General features: G+C 48.0%; 1 protein-coding gene across 3 annotated transcripts in view; it reads left to right on the forward strand.

Moving 5' to 3' along the window:
• Window positions 1-13,938: 13,938 nt before the first annotated feature.
• Window positions 13,939-17,435, forward strand: part of PIK3CB (phosphatidylinositol-4,5-bisphosphate 3-kinase catalytic subunit beta) — a 174,376-nt gene continuing 170,879 nt past the window's right edge. The window contains exon 1 of one of the 3 annotated variants that reach the window (XM_051818648.2): window positions 13,939-14,044. The gene's annotated coding sequence lies outside the window, so the exon portion shown is untranslated. Of the gene's footprint in view, window positions 14,045-14,239; window positions 14,461-17,435 lie in introns of those variants that run through there. The other 2 variants (XM_051818646.2, XM_051818647.2) reach the window with 2 other exon arrangements.

Raw genomic sequence — 17,435 nt, forward strand, 5'->3', positions numbered from 1 at the left:
AGCCAGCTCTCTGCTATGGCCTGGGAAAGCAGCAGAGAATGGTCCAAGTGTTTGGGCTGCTGCACCCACATGAGAGACCTGGAAGAAGCTCCTGGCTCCTGGCTTCAGATTGGCTCTTGGGGAGTGAACCAGAGGATGGAAGATCTTTCTCTCTGTCTCTCCCTCTCTCTGTAACTCTGCCTCTCAAATAAATAAACCTTAAAAAATAAAAATAAAAAAAAAAGAACCTGGAGTAAAACAACTTAATACAGTTTTCCCACTTCAGAAGGAGATGCCATTCTGGCCACATGGCAGTTAAATGGCACATGTAGGATCCACAAAACTCCCCAAAGCCTCTGTTAAGGCCACCACAAAACACACCAAATACCAGAGTCAGGGAAAGGGTTGATCGGAGGAAACCCAGCAGACCGAGGGAAGGGGCGAAGAAGGAGTGAAAGAGCATGTGTCCGGGAAATGGGTCCTGATATCCCTTTTCCAGGGGGCGGGTAGGGAAGTAGGAGTAGCGAATCCTATTAGGGTGGGGGTGGAGCTGACACCGGTGGTTGGCTTCCTGCAATGGTGGTGGGGGCTAGAGCCTAGGATGGTGTCAGGGTGTAGATCGCGCCATAGATAAGACTGCGCTATTTTACTAACAGCCTGATGTACACTGAACCCCACCCCTATTGTGTGTTCAGTTAGGGCACAGCCCATAGCCCCTCAAGGTGACTGTTCCACGTGGGAATGCCTCTTGGCTTGGCTTTTTGGCTTTTGGCCCTTGCCTTTGGGTGCTTCTCTGGCTCCCTCCCGTGTTCTCATAGGCAACTCTGGCCACTCAGGACAGGCATCTCTCCGCATGCCCACACACTTGTGTGAAAGTGTACTCACTCTCTCACTTGTAAATGAATCCTGCTGTCACTTGAGTATGGTATTTATGCCTGCAGTTTGAGTTATTATCTCGGGGGGGGGGGGGAAGCACTTAGGATAAAATATTGCCCATAACAAGATGGTGGCTCAAGTGCTTCAGGCCCTACTACCCACCTGAGGGACCCAAATGCAGTTCCTGCCTCCTGGCTTCAGTCTGGCCCAACCATGGCCATTACGGGCATTTATGGGGTGGACCAGTGCATGGAAGATCTTTCTCTCTCTCTCTCTTTGTGTATCTCTGTTGCTCTGCCTTTCCAAGTGGGTGTAAATAAGTAAACAATTTTTTTAAAAGTAGCTATCTGAACGACAAAATGAACACACGCAGGGTCTCAGCCTGGTGCTGAGGGAAGAGACGCAGTCAATGAATGTTTTCTATTCAACTTCATGAAATGAAAACACTCTCTCCTTCAGGGTTTCCGACCTCATACAGTAAATCAGATACTGAAAATTAGATGCAATTTTGACAAACTAAATATTGAGATTCACGAGTGACTAAAAGTCAGCAAATGCGGAGCAGATGTAAATATTCAGTTGTAGATGAAAGACGTTCCATTGGATACTGAGCTATCTTAGATTTTCTCCCTCAGGGTAAGTGTTCATCTGTGGAGTTTCTCAAATTTGGGTCTACATAGGTAGCATAGGCTAGGTTGAAATTAAAAACAGTTGCTAAACTCAGAGGTTTTAAATGATTTCAAAGGACAAAATTATAACAATTTAGCCTAAGGATCCTAACTGGCTTTATTTCCTATTCTCAAGTCAGGCAACATTTCATCCCACAAAATTTAAGCAGAAGGGGTTGGTTTTATAGACGAAGTCTGAAGAAAGCAGGAACAAAAGAGAAGTAGACTGCTCCTTTCAAAGTTCCTGCCCCCCCCCCCCCCCAAGGAGGGCACTGGGAGGCAGAACAATAGAATAAGAACAGACGGGCTAACATCCGGGCAACTTCAGGTTCCCTTCGCGGTGTAAGGATTAAAGCAGAGGGAACTTCATTAGCAGGCCAATTAAAGCTAGCTTGTTTGGGAAACCCGTTGTCACGTCTAATCTCGATTGCTCGGAAAGTCAGATAAACAGAACTTTAATGTGACTCCATTTTGATCTGCAGCCTGCTCTCTGCAGGAGCTTAATCTAAAACAAAGGTCTCCTGAACTTTTTATTCAACAATGGCGAAGGTCTATTTCTGGTGTTCACGGACAGCATGCTGAGCTCCTGGCAGCTCTCCAGAGTAGCTGGCCTCCACGTGCTGGTTAGATGGCCCCCAGGTCCCTTTGTGGCACCTTCACGTTGTTACAGGGAAACGGCCACAAGGGCCATCTCCATTCTCGTCTCACAGGGAAGAGTTTCCACTCAGACGGGACAGTGAGCAAAGCGAGACTGATTCAAGTCAGAAACGTGCTGTGGCAGCGTCAGAAAGGGAAGACCTGAGAAACTTGACAAAGTGAGGTCTTTTACGTACGGTTCCAGGGAGGAACTGCGCAGCTACCGCTCAATAGAGGGCGGGGGCAGAGCCCATCAGAGGACTGGAATTTTAATCCTGTCTGGCCTGCTCAAGATAAAACAAAAGTCACCAAAAGAGTGGGATAGGTAACTCCAGCTTGCCATTCCCCTGATAAAACTCGAAACTCAGAGGGGTGAGATCGGTATTTTGTTTTTCTAAAGGCCGCTTCTGGGAGAAGCAAGCATCTTGTCCACTCTTAGGGAGACTTCCCCTTCCCTCGTTCCAGCAGGGACCTGACCTGTCTGCTCGCTAGCCCATCTAACTCCCCCGATATCAATCTATAGGAAAGAAAGGACCTAGAGAAAAACACCGAAATTCCCAAGTCTTTTCACCAAGGTACTAGACGCCACTTCTGCTAACATTTTATTGGCCAAAGCAAGTGTCCTGGCTCTGTGAGGAGTCAGATGAATAGGCAGTTAGGCCAGGTCCCCAGAGGGAGAGAAAAGTTTTATCATGAGAATAGGCTAGACAAGATGACCAGTTCCAGCGCTCTGATGGGTTTACCCCTGCCTCTGAGTGGTTGTTATTCTAGCTCTCTGATTGGTTGTTAGCTGTTACTCTGCCCCTCTGCTGATTGGTTAAATCTGAGCAGCCACTTTTGTGCATAAAAGGAGCTGGTGCCCGCAGGCTGCCCTGGCAACTCCTCCCTTGGAGTCCCCACTCATGACTGCTGGCAGGAGGTTTCCCACTTCAATAAGTCTTACTCTGCTCACTGTCCCTGTCCACACTGAAATTCTTTGATGGGAGACAAGAACCAAGATCACCTTCATCCTCTTATAACAACTTCACCCAACTTCAAAGATTCTACCAACTCCAAGAGTACAGGAAGCCACAATGCTCCCAAGTGCTCTGGATGAGATGGGAACTGGAAATATTATCGGTGATAACGCCTATCTAGGGTCTCACACCTTTTACCCTCCAAGCTCATAGGCCTTTTTTGGTCTCTCAGGTAGCACTGTTCTTCCTGCCACAGGACCCTTGCCTCAGCTGTTTTCTCTGATTGCAAAAATTATTATTTAAAAATTAATTAATGTGGAGGCTGTGGTACAGTGAGTTAACACCCTGGTCTGAAGCCCTGCATCCCATATGGGTGTTGGTTTGAGACCCAGCTGTTCCACTTCCAATCCAGCTCTCTGCTATGGCCTGGGAAAGCAGTGGAAGATGGCCCAAATGCTTGGCCCCCTGCACCCATGTGGGAGATCCAGAAGAAGCTCCTGGCTCCTGGCTTCAGATCAGCTCCAGCCATTGCAGCCAATTGGGGAGTGAACCAGCTAATGGAAGACCTCTCTCTATCTCTGCCTCTTCTCTCTCTGTGTAACTGTGACTTTCAAATAAATAAATAAATCTTTAAAAATTAATTAATGTGAAAGGCAGAGCTATAGAGAGGGAGAAAGAGAGATTTCTATTGACTGGTTCACTCTCCAAATGGCTACAACAGGCACAGCTGTGCCAGGCCGAAGCCAGGAGCCAGGAACCGGGTCTCTCACTTTGGGTGGCAGGTGTCCCAGGACTTGGGCCATCTTCTGCTGCTTTCCCAGGCACATTAGCAGTGAGATGGATCAGAAATGGAACAACTAGAACTGAACCTTTGTTCAGGTGTGGTATGTCAGTCAACCTTGCAGGTGGTGGTTTGCGCCACTGCACTGCAGTTCGAGCCCTTGATGACAAAGCTTTTTGCCCCTACCCTTTTGCCTGGCTAAAGTCTACTCTTTCACACTGCAGCTGGTTGTCCCTTCCTTCTGGCAACCTGTGCTTTTCCTGCTGACTAAGTCAATTGCCCCTATTATTATTTGCTTTCACAACACCATGCGTGCCCACTTTATGGCACTTAGCTGTAATTTGCAGTTAACCATGCAATGACTTCATTAATGACTGTTTCTTGCTCTGCAACTTAAGCTCAGGAATCATGTTGTCCTGTTCATCCCTGTATCTCCAACACCTATCCCAGTCCCTGGGACTGTTGCTGAGACGATGGAAAAGTGAATATTCTCGAATGTCCGGGAACATTTTATTTTCACTCTCTAAAGAGTTTAATGATATTTGAGAAACACTGCCTTGTGTGAATTTCCTTTGGTAGCTTTGGAGGAAACACTGGACATATTTTTGCTGATTTTACTCTGTGAGTTTAGTCTGAATGGACTATCTCTGAACCCTCCGAATGTGTGGCTCTTGATCATGTAAGAGGAACATTTACCTGCCTTTGACTGATCTAGGAGACTGAAGACTAGGGGAAGTCATGCACATTTCCCTCTCATCCCCACCCTTTCAGATTAAGCAATCCAGGGTTTTGTTTTTGAGACCCGTCCTGTACCTGCAAGCTTCCCCATTCATTTGCATAGGTATTTCAAGACTGCTCTGGGTCTGTGAGCTCCGCTGGATTTAACTATCAAACGCTGGTACAAAAAGCCTACCTGCTTTATCCACTTACATTTTAAAACAAAGACTTGATTAAGGAGCAATAGCAGTTAGATACATCAAATTCTTCCGTTCGCTGTTTTCTTAAGGAAGCAGGCTACGATGTAATGGGATCCTTAGCTAAAGAACTCCCTTTGAAATGAAGGCGTTGGCTTTCGAATAGAAGGCCTTGTAAACTGCTTCAGGAGCTAGCCTAGGCTGTCTATGAAAAATCAATTATTGAGCGAATCTGAGTGAACTGGCATTGCAGTGTGGACATTTCTGCTCTCATTTCTTTCTTCTGAATGGGCCAGACAGTTCCTGTTTCAAACTGTTCAAGGTAGCAGATTACGTAAAATGATAGTTTAGTTTCCTTATCTTCCTTTAGTTAAAGAAAAAAAAACAAACCTCACAGGTTAAATTGTAGACTAGGGTGGCTCCTGCACAACAACAAATAGGGCAGCTCCCATGTTGATAAATAGCTCACATTCCACACAGCGGAGTCACACCTGAACCCCTTGGGAACCAGGGCTACAATCTTTGATCTAGCCAAGGCTACATACTAGTGCTAATTGGCTTTAAACGTGTCTGATTTATTCTTTCTCAACATTCGACTGATATTTCTTCACTGAATAGCATTGTGAGGAGGCAGATGGCCTAATAGTCAGATCTGCCCCAGTGGGAATGAGAAAGGGGGAAATCACTTTAAGAGAGTGCAAAATGCTTGCTTCTACTACAAGCTACCTTTAGCAAGATAAAAGTGCCAATCCCCATCTGTGTTTCCAGTTTTACCACAGGAATAGCAAGGAAGCAGTGATTCTACCACTCTGAGTTTTGGTTGGTCCTGAGAATAGAAAAGAGAAGTTGCCAGTCACAACTTTGTGATGGCTTTTTGTTTTATCAGGAGCGAGCTAGGTAGCATAGACAGGATGACAAATCCAGCCCTGTGATGGATTTTGTCCCCACCCTCTGATTGATTGCTGGGTGCTGCTCTGTTTTTTCCCCCAAAAGTGCTTTTAAAAGACTCGGCCTGACAGTTTCTCGGGCCGGCCTCTCCTGGAGCCCCCTCTCCTGGAGCCCCCTCTCCTGGCTGCTGTGGTGGGAGATTTCTGACTGAATACATCTTGCTTTGCTCACTGCCTTATCCACAGAGACATTGTTCTTTCCTGTGAGAGAACCGAAGTTGCCTGTCTTTGCTGCTGTTTTACCCATAACAGCACCATTTTAGAGTCACAAGTTAATAAGGTTGAAGACCAAGTACACTTAAGATATAGCGTGATGGTCACCCCCACATGCAAGGCAAGTCCTCGGGCCCATTTCCTGTCATTCAAGTGCCTGTACTGCCACACAGACTCCCTCATTAGGATCCACCCTTCCCTCTCGTGCTTTTTGCCTTCCTTCCTCAATGGCAGGTATATCCTTCACTAAATCACAGCCTTTTAAAAAGTTTTCGTGTGTGTGTGCGTGTGTGTGTGTGCAGTACATATTCAAATAGCACTAAAGAGAATAACCATACAAAGTAATTCTTTCTACTCTTCCTTCCCAGTTCTTGTTCTTACAGGCAAACGTTTCTTTCTTTCTTTCTTTCTTTCTTTCTTTCTTTCTTTCTTTCTTTCTTTCTCTCTCTCTCTCTCTCTCTCTCTTTCTTTCTTTTAAGATTTTATTTATTTATTTGAGAGGTAGAGTTACAGACAGAGAGAGGGTTCATTCTCCAAGTGTTCACAATGGCCAAGGCAGGGCCAGGCCGAAGCCAGGAGCCAAGAACTCTATCTGAGCTTCCCATGAGAGTGACAGGCCTGGGTACTCAGGCCATCTTCCACTGCCTTCCCAGGTGCATCAGCAGGGAGCTGAACCAGAAGCAGAGCAGCCAGGATTCAAAGCTGTGCTCTGATACAGGATGCCAGCATTGCAAGGCAAGCCTGGAGGGGTGGCACTGTGGTGTGGCTTACGATGCTGGCACCCATATTGGAGTGTTTGTGTCCTGCTTCCAATCCAATTCTCTAATAATGTACTTGGGAAAGCAGCGGATGCTGGCTCAAGTGCTTGGACCACTGCCATCCACTTGGGAGACTAGAATGGAGTTCCTGGCTCCTGGTTTTGGCCTGGCCCAGCTTTGGATGTTGCAGGCAATTGTGGGAGTGAACTAGAAGGTGGCAGATCTCTCTCTGTCCTTCCCTCTCTCTGTCACTTGGCCTTTCAAATAAATAACTCTTGAAAATAACAATTCATGTTTAAAAAAAGCCAAGCTGATAATGCATGTAATCAGGATTTAAAAAAAGATTTATTTTATTTATTTGAAAAGCAAAGTTACAGAGAGAGAGAGAGAGAGGTCTTCCATCCACTAGTTCATTCCCCAGATGACCGCAATAGCTAGGGCTGGGCCAAGTTGAAGCCAGGAGCCAGGGGCTTCTTCCAGGTCTCCCAGTTGGGTGCAGGAGCCCAAGCACTTGAGCCACATTCTGCTGCTTTTCCAGGCACATTAGCAGGGAGCTGGATTGGAAGTGGAGGCAGCCTGGACTCCAATGGGTACATACGGGATGCTGGCACTGCAGACGGTAGCTTAACTCATTATGCCACAGCGCTGACTGGCCTCAGTAATCAGGATTTCTAAAACATTTTTCTTGCTTAGAGAAAAGACAGAAATCTCAAATGCCCTTTTGCCTTACTTCTCCTGGCAATACCTCTGACCTCACTAATCTTGCTGCAAAACATTTCTTCTGAAAGGGGAGTTTTGTCTGTTTTTCTTCAAGTAGCTGCTGCTCATCCTTACCCCTTCCCCTCTGTCCTCCATCTGCCTCTCTGTCCCCTTCCTACAAGGTTGGGGGCCCTAGTGTGTGTGTGTGTGTCTGGGCCTTTGCACGCTTGTCTTTGGAGGGGGCTGGGACGAGGGGAGAGAGGCAGCGTGCCAGTAATGTGGGCAGCACAGGATGTCTGTGCGTGGCTGGCTGTTTCTGATATGCCAGACCAGCAGCAGCTGGGCCTCCTGCACCATTTGGGGATGATAACTCACTTCCTCTATGGCCTTGTGCAAGTGTCTTGTATATAAGGGCTCCCATTTCTCTGTGTAAAATGAGTGGGCTGTGTGATGCAATTTCTACACGTCCAAGCTCTAAGCTGGAAAACGTTCAGAAAATAAAGCTCAGATATCACACATTAGGGCCGCTCAAATATCTTACTGGTGGGAGCATAAAAGGTAAAACTCTTATCTGAGGTGATTGGGCAATATCCTTCAGAATTGCAGCCCATGCTCTTTGACCCAGTAATTCTACTTCCAGGAATTTACTCTATAGTTAAATTTGCATATACACAAGATTGCATATATTCAAGTTTTTGAAATGAAGTTATTTTTAACCTTTGATTTAAACCTTTTAATTTATTCATTTATTTATTATTTTATTTTTATTTTTTCAGGTAGAGTTATAGATAGTAAGAGAGAGAGAGACAGAGAGAAAGGTCTTCCGTTGGTTCACTCCCCAAATGGCTGCTACGGCCAGTGCTGCGTTGATCCGAAGCCAGGAGCCAGGTGCTTCTTCCTGGTCTCCCATGAGGGTGCAGGAGCCCAAACACTTGGGCCATACTCCACTGCCCTCTCAGGCCACAGCAGAGAGCTGGACTGGAAGAGGAGTAACCGGGACTAAAACCTGGCACCCATATGGGATGCTGGTGCCGCAGGTGGAGGATTAACCAAGTGAGCCACGGCACCAGCCCCTGATTTAAACATTTTAAAATTTTATTTGAGGCCGGTGCCACAGCTCACTAGGCTTATCCTCCGCCTTGCGGCACCGGCACACTGGGTTCTAGTCCCAGTCGGGGTGCCGGATTCTGTCCTGGTTGCTCCTCTTCCAGTCCAGCTCTCTGCTGTGGCCCAGGATTGCAGTGGAGGATGGCCCAAGTGCTTGGGCCCTGCACCCGCGTGGGAGACCAGGAGGAAGCACCTGGCTCCTGGCTTCGGATCAGCGTGGTGCGCCGGCTGCAGCGGCCATTGGAGGGTGAACCGATGGTAAAGCAAGACCTTTCTCTCTGTCTCTCTCTCACTGTCCACTCTGCCCGTCAAAAATAAAAAAAAAATTTTTTTTTATTTGAAAGACAGGGAGAGACAGAAAGAAAGAAACCCTTTATCCTCTAGTTCACTCCTCTCTCCCTCAAGTGCCTAAACAGTCAGGGCTGGACCAAGCAGAAGCCAGGAGCCTAGACCTCAATCTGGGTATCCCATGTTAGTGGCTGTGACAGCCATGTAAGCTGAGCCATTACGTGCTGCCTCCCAGGGTGTAAAACCAGAAGGAAGCTGGAACTAAAAGTGGAGCGGAGACAGAACCTGGCACTCCAAAATGGATGCAGATGTCCTGGGTGGTATCTTAACCCCTGCTGCAAGTGTCCATCCCTGCAGCATTGCTTATATATCAAAACATTGGAAACATACTAAACATCCATCATTAAGGGACCAGATAAATCAGTCACAATCTATCTTTACAATAGAACACTATGCATTCATTGTACGGGACGCAGATACAATGAAACACTATATAACAATCAGAATGAACGAAAAAAGCACTGTTACATGCAAGAGTATATGAATATCACAAAAGAAACAGAAGGGGCTGGTGCTGTGGTGTAGTGGATAGAGCTGCTGCCTGCAGTACCGGCATCCCACATAGGCACTAGTTCAAGTCCCAGCTGCTCCACTTCCAATCTGTCTCTCTGATGTGGCCTCAGAAGGCAGTAGAAGATGGCCCAAGTCCTTGGGCCCCTGCACCAGCGTGGGAGACCTGGAGGAAGCTCTTGCTTCCTGGCTTCAGATTGGTGTGGCTCCGGCCGTTGTGGCCAATTGGGGAGTAAACCAGCGGATGGGAGACACCTCTCTCTTTCTCTCTCTCTGCAACTCTGCCTTTCAAATAAGTTAATAAATCTTTTTTAAAAAAATAAACAGAAGAAACACAGAGCAAATGAAACCGGTGTATGCTGTATGAATCCACTTAAATTTCAAAAACAGGAAACAGGAATGGTTGGTGCTACAAGTTGGGCTTGCTTACCCCGGGAGAAGGGTGGTGGCTGAAGGGGTCCCAGGTGGTTTCTGAGATGTTGGTCATGTTCTGTGTTGCTCTGCTTACCAGTCCCCTGATGGTGCTGAGTTGTAAACATCTATGATGTGCAGGGGTTTTGTCTGTATTCTATATGCCAATAAAAGTTTTAGAAGAATACCAAAACTCTTACCATGTATTTGGAAAAAGGCAAACGTGATTTCAACATTTCCATTTGTTTAAAAAAGTGGAAAAACCTCTGACTTTGCTTAAAAAATACATCCAATATTTTTGGAAGGATGTGCAAGAAGCTGATAACATTGGTCATCCAAGAAAAGCTTCACAGTTGTGGGAGAAACTCTTATTGTACAATTTGGATTTCAGTCTATGTGAACAAATCATTCATACAATGAAAACAAAGCACTCAAAATCTAAAAAAAAAAAAAAAAGGTGGAGGGGAATTTTTTAAGAACACCTATGAGTATAGAACATATTTAAACAGGACATATTTAAAAGTATTTAGGGCCGGCGCTGTGGCTCACTAGGCTAATCCTCCACCTTGTGGCGCCGGCACACCGGGTTCTAGTTCTGGTCGGGGCGCCGGATTCTGTCCCGGTTGCCCCTCTTCCAGGCCAGCTCTCTGCTGTGGCCAGGGAGTGCAGTGGAGGATGGCCCAGGTGCTTGGGCCCTGCACCCCATGGGAGACCAGGAGAAGTACCTGGCTCCTTCCATCGGATCAGCGCGGTGCGCTGGCCGCAGCACGCCAGCCGTGGCAGCCATTGGAGGGTGAACCAACGGCAAAGGAAGACCTTTCTCTCTGTCTCTCTCTCACTGTCCACTCTGCCTGTCAAAAAATAAAATAAAATAAAATAAATAAATAAATAAATAAAAGTATTTAGGGATTGTGGCATGGTAGGTTAAGCCACCATCTGTGATGCCAGCATCCTTTATGTGTGCTGGTTTGAGTCTCAGCTGCTCCATTTCTGATCCAGCTCCCTGCTAATGTGCCTTGGAAAGCAATGGAAGATAGTTTGAGGGCTTGGGCCCCTGCCAACCACGTAGGAGACCTGGATGGAGTTCTAGGCTCCTGGCTTTGGCCTGGCCCAGCCCTGACTGTTGTAGCCATTTGGGGGAATAAGCCAGTGGATGGAAGATTCTCTCTCCCTCACTGTCTCTCCCTGCCTCTGTAATTTTGCCTTTCAAATAAATATATATTTAAAAAATTTTGAAAAGTGTTTGGAAAGAAGGAAAAAAGAAAAAACACTAAGTTCAAGCATTGAACGTTTATCTCAGTATTGGGGAAGCGGGGGTCATGAAGAATATAGGGGCCGGCATGTGGCGTAGAGCATAAAGCCACTGCCTGCAGTGCCGGCATCCCATATGGCTGCTGGTTCGAGTCCCAGCTGTCCCACTTCTGATCCAGCTCTCTGCTATGGCCTGGGAAAGCAGTGGAAGATGGCCCAAGTCCTTGGGCTCCTGCACCCACATGGGAGACCTGGAAGAAGCTCCTGGCTTCGGATCAGCTCACTCTGGCAGTTGAGGTCATTTGGGGAGTGAACCAGCAGAATGGAAGATCTCTCTCTCTCTCTCTCCCCCTCTTTCTCTCTCTCTCGGCTCTACCTCTCTTTGTAACTCTTTCAAATGAATAAAATAAATCTTAAAAAAAAAGGCTCTGAAAGTGGGGGGTCAAGTGTTCAGTGCAGCAGTTAAGACACCGTGTGGGATGCGTGAGACACTGGCATCCCACATCCCCACATCGTCGGAGTGCCTGCATCTGAGCTCTGGCTGTGCTCCTGTTTCCTGTTTCCTGCTAAGGCACACACTGGGAAGCAGATAGGGGAGCTCTCCAGTAGCTGGGTTCCTGCACACTTGTGGAGTCCCGGGTTCCTAATTTTGTCCCGGCCCAGTTCTGGCTGTTGCAGGCATTTGGGGCACGTACTTATGGGTGGAAGAATTCTATCTGCCTTTCAAATAAAATAAAAATTCAATAAATAAAGAAAGGGCTTAAGGGAAACATCTGTTCCAAGCCCCTCTTGTAGCTTCCATGGTGTTCTTTGGCTGTAGACACTTCACTCCAACCTCCGCCTCTCTTCACATCACCTCCTTCTGTCTCTGTGCTGAATTTTCCTCTTCCCTGCTCTTAGAAGAACACCTGTCATTGGTTTTAGGCCCATCCTAATCAGGGATAATCTCACCTCAAGATCCTTAACTTAATTATATCTGCAAAGATCCTTTTGCCAAATAAGAACACAGTCATAGGTTATACACAGATCTTTTGAGAGGCCCGTGTATGCCTTCATAACTGGTATTTTCTTTAGTTTTCCTGTAGAGCAGAGGTCAGAGTTTGTGGTTTTTTTTTTTTTTTTTGGTGTGGGTAGGTATACCTAGGTATACATATGTTAAATTTTCAGATTATTTCCAGGTTACTGGTAGAAAGATTATGGCAATTTACACTCCCATTGGAGGTAAGAACAAGAGCCAGTAACAGGCATTTCCCCTTGTACCACAGATAAGTTTTGTTTGCCAATAATGTATTATTTTTAAAATTTGCTTTTCTATGCTTATCAGTGAAATTAAATATCTTTGAAAGGGACCATTTGGGTTTTCTCTTCCATTAATTGCCTGTTTGCATACTTCACCCATATTTAAAGATTAAAAAATATTTTTTAAGCTATTTGAAATGTACAGAGACAGGGAGAGAGACAGAGCAAGATATCTCGATCTTGCATGTAGGGGTTTACTTTCCAAATGCCCACAACAATCAGAGCTGGGCCAGGTGAAAACAGGAGCCAGAACTCCATTCGGGTCTTCCACATGTGTGGTGGGGACGCAAGAATTTGAGCTGTCATCTGCTGTCTGCCAGGACTCAGCTGCAGGAAGCTGGATGGTTAGCAGAGCAGTCAGGACTCCAACATGGTTGCTGGCACCCTAAGGGGTAAGCTTAAACCGCTGTGCCACAATCCCTACCCTTTCACATATTTTTAAAACACTGAGCTACTTGTTTTTTTTTTTTTAATAAATCCATTTATAGAAACATTTTTATGTTAGAGACACTCTGTGCAGCTCTATACTCCATATATTGTTTATTTTTCTTAAGACTTGTCATTGTGATGTCCCACAAAAATTTCAAAATATTTATGTAGACAGTTTTTTTTAATGATTCTGTTTTTTGTGTTGCTTAAGGTTTCTGTCTCAATAAAGTTCCTTAGAAAAATTTTTCGAGTTTTTGCTCTGTAAATTTTTTTATCTTTAATTCTTTTGGAAGTAATTTTTAAAAAGATTTATTATTTTTAAAGCCAGAGTGAGAGGCGGTGGAAGAGCAGGAGAGAGAGAGAGAGAGACAGAGGGAGAGAGAAATCTTCCATTTGCTGGCTCACTCCCCAGATGACTGAAAAATGGGCAGGGCTGGTTCAGAGCTCCGTCCAGGTCCCCTACGTGGGCCCAAGCACTTGGGCATCCTCCGCTGCTTTCCCAGGCCATTAGCAGGGAGCTGGATTGGAAGCGGAGCAGAGGGGATTCCAAACAGCTCTCCTAGGTGAAGCCAGTGTTGCAGGCAGCAGCTAAGTCCAAAGCTCCATAACCCTGGCCCCTGTAAGCTACTTTTGACTGTGGTATGGTTCTTGTTTGATTCGTTGTAAGCGGAGAGCTCATTACAAGAAGGATCATTTATCAAACTATTATTTCATCAATGAACTGTCTTGCCACCTTTGCTTTACCAGTATTAGGCTCTACTAGTTCTGTCCCCAACTCCTCAACTACTTGTCTAACCTATTACAGCTGCACTAAGTTAAAATAACGCACCGCACTGAGTTAAAATTTTGATTTTCAATCATTAAAACTCGCTTATTAAACACTCCTCATTAAAGAGGGCTATGAAATTTCCCGGTTGAGGTCCAACATAACAGACGATAAGGTCGGCAAAAGGGTTGGGTAAAAGTGTAAGGCTCGCTCTGAGACAAATGCTCGCCGCTGTCATCGCAGAAAAAAAATAATTCTGGGCTTGAAACGACTGGACTTTGGCCTTTCAACGGCCTTCGCAGCGCAGGGCTGTGCGGCAGCCAATCTAGCGTTCCCATCCCCACAACTGGGGTGACCCACAGAAGGCGGCGAAGCCCAGCGCTCGCCGAGCCGTCCGGTTCCTCCCGCAGGCTGGAACTGCGAGGAGCCGGGATGTCCAGGAGGGCGACCCGGCAGCAGCGCGGCTCTCGGGAGCCGGCTACGAAGGCCGCGACAGGTGCCGGGTCTTTCCCCGGGGCAGCTCGCCGGGGATTCCCGACTCCCGCAGTCCTCCAGGACTACACCGCGCGGCCAACACCGGGCGGCGGCGCGGCCTATCTCCCCGCCCGGCCGCCGGGAGGGGCGGGGTGGGGGCTGCCGGGAGGCGGCCTGGGAGGCGAACGCGCGCGCGCGCGCGCGCGGGCACGGCGGCGGCGGCGGCGGCGGCGCGCGCGTGCTCCGTCGGTCGGTGCGGCGGCAGTGGCGGAGCGGGCCATGGCAGTGGGCTGCCGGCGGGTGTAAAGCTGCGCGGGGCGAGGCGGGCGGTGACTGAAGGAGGCGGGGATGAGGGCGCTGGAGCGGGGCAGTCGCGGCGGCCTGGGTTGTTGACTGCGTTCCCGGAGCGGGAGCCGGCGGCGGCGGAGCGCCGGGCAGGTGAGTGCGGCAGCCCGGGACCCGGATGCGGCGCGGCTGAGGGACGGCGGGGTCGCGGTGGCGGCTGCGGCGGGCTGAGGTGCTCCCGCGCGGGCCGGCGGTGCTGTCCTGTGGGCCCCTGCCTGCGTCGCCAGCGGGTCCGGTGCCCGCGCCGCGCTTCCTGCTGTCGCGGAGGACTCTCGCCCGCCGACCGGCGGGGGCGCCTCGCGCGGCTGCGGCCCGCCCGGGGCTCTGCAAGGTGAGCGGCGCCCCGGCCTCCGGAGCTGCGGGGACGCGGCCGGGCGCCACGGGCCGCCGGCGCTTTCGGTCCCGTCTATGCGGACCGCACCGGAGCTCCCCGAACCTCGGGTGCCTTTTTTTTTTTTTTTTTTTTGCGCAGGAGTGTGTTTTAGGGGCGGGGATCCCTGGGTCACGGACGTGTTGTCGAATCCCAGCGCCGATACCGAACCTTCCTGGGGCGTTGGGCCGGAGTGTCTGGATTGGTTCGACGGGAATAATAAGGCTCACTTCCTGAGGCTGTTGTGCGGCTCGGCCAGGGTGGCTGTTGGGAGCAGCCCTGCCGCCGCGTCCCTGCTTGGCCGTGGCTCGCTCCGGACTGCGGGCGTGCGTTTGGGGGCACGTTTATTGTTGTTCTGCTGTTGCAGTAGCCGCTACTGGAGTTTAGTGAGCGGAGCCTTGTTCTCTCGCAGCGGGCAAAAAAGAATCCCGCGGTGTCGTAGAGTCGCTTCGTCTCGTCCTAGGCAGCGGCTGACCAGGAAACCCGTCTTGGGTACCGACTGCTGTCAGGAAAACAGGCGAATTCAGGACTCGCCTGGGATGGGAGATGGTGGGACACCAACTTGAAATGTTGTGCGGTTTAAATAATCTTAAGTGACACTTCAGCGCTGTCACTTGTTACAGAGTATAAACCCACGGCGAGTAGGGAAACAGACTCCGTTTTCTGCATTGCTATATCTGAAGGGAGTGACAAGTGCTTTTGTAAACATCGTTGTGGGCAGTGTTACTGTCTGGTGAAGTCATCATAATTAAGTTAGATGAGTGCTTATTTGAAGCGCTGAATGAATGTTTGGAAATATGATTCCTAATAAAATCATCTCCGACGACTCAGGGTTCTCAGCAGTTCATTAATCATTTGGGGATTTTGTGCTACATTGTAAGGCTTCTGTAGTAAAAGCAGAACTGTTTTAAGTCATAAAAATGTAGCATAGGAAAGGGTGGTCAGGATAAAGATCTTAGCCTGGTTTCCGAAGGTAGGTGTAGAACTAAGTAAAAATCAAGAGGTTGAAAAGCCAGAATGATTTAAGAAACATAAACAAAGTTACACCCCTGATTCACACTGGTGAGGATATGCCCCTTTCCGGGGAGGCTTTTAGAACCTCCTGGTAGACAGTTGTTGGGTTTTGATTTTTTTTTTTTATTTAAAAAAATTTTTTTTATTTGACAGTTATAGACAGAGAGACAGAGAGAAAGGTCTTCCTTCCGCTGGTTCACTCCCCAAATGGCCGCCACGGCCGGTGCTGCACCGATCCAGAGCCAGGAGCCAGGTGCTTCTTCCTGGTCTCCCATGAGGGTGGGATGCAGGGGCCCAAGCACGTGGGCCATCCTCCACTGCCCTCCCGGGCCACAGCAGAGAGCTAGACTGCAAGAGGAGCAACTGGGACAGAATCCGGCGCCCGTAGGGGATGCTGGCGTCGCAGGCAGAGGATTAACCAAGTGAGCCACGGCACCGGCCCCAGGTTTTGATTTCTTACCATTTTGTTTCTCTTGCCTGTCTTTCCTGCTTGCCCTAGACTCTTCCATTAAGGCCTTTGCTCCAACTTGCTTTGTCAATGTCGGTGAACTATATGGGGAGGGGGGAAGAAAATTCTGTAGTCTAAATGATGTTATTCCTTGAGGTCTTCCCCGTTGTTCAACTTAGACTGTTGAACTCAACATAGAACTAGTTGTATGTTCTGTGAAAAGGCTGGGGAGTGGTGGGCTCAGCCTCCTGTGTCACAGTGCCTGCCCAGCAGTGGTTTTTTGTTTATAGAATTTGTGTGCATGTGTGGCAGGCAGGGCTGGAAGGTGGTGCTGATGTGCTAGAGAATCATCACGTTGTCTGCAGGAACCTTCCAAGAGCCTAGGGTTTTAGAGTGTTCCTCCTCTTCACTCTGTCTCTTGTTGACTTTTTCTTTTCCTTCTCTTGCATTTGAAATATTCTAATGCCTCAGGGCTTCCAGCTAGTCCCTCTTGCTTTCTTTGCCTGCACTCTTCTAAAAAACCTTATTTGAAAGGCAGAGCAAGGGAGAGATATATATCTTCTACCCCCTGGTTCACTCCCCAAGTGCCCACTGCAGCAAAGCTGGGCCAGGCAGAAACCAGGAGCCTGGAACTCAATCCAAGTCTCCCACCTGGGTGGCAGAGACCCAAGTTCTTGAGCCTTTTCCTGCTGCCCCCCAGGGTGCACGTTAGCCGGAAGCTGGATCAACAGCCCAGCCTGAGGGCTGGCGCTGTGGCGTAGTAGGTAAAGCCTCTGCCTGCAGCGCCAGCATCTCATATCAGAGTTCTTAAGGTCTACTTCAGGCTGCATTTCTTTTTTGTTATTTATAAGTAGATATTTAAGATTTTATTTATTTGAGAGGTAGAGTTACAGAGAGAGAGAGGGAGAGACAGAGAGAAGGGTCTTTTATTATCTGGTTCACTCTCCAAGTGAACACTGTACTTAAAATTGAAAATAAAATTGGAAATAAAAAAAGCTTTGGAGTAGGAAATACTAGACTAGAAAATAACACTAACAACATTAAGTAAAAGAGAAAGATAAAGAATGATACCATAAATTTTCTTTTTTATTTTAAAAGATTTATTTTTTTTTATTTGAAAGACAATTACAGAGAGAGGTAGAGCCAGAGAGGTCTTGCATTCGCTGGTTTACTCCCCAAATGGCCGCAACGGCCAGAGCTAAGCTGATCCGAAGCCAGGAGCCAGGAGCTTCCTTT

The sequence above is a fragment of the Oryctolagus cuniculus genome, chromosome 4, assembly GCF_964237555.1.
Source record: "Oryctolagus cuniculus chromosome 4, mOryCun1.1, whole genome shotgun sequence".
Classification (NCBI taxonomy): Eukaryota; Metazoa; Chordata; class Mammalia; order Lagomorpha; family Leporidae; genus Oryctolagus; species Oryctolagus cuniculus.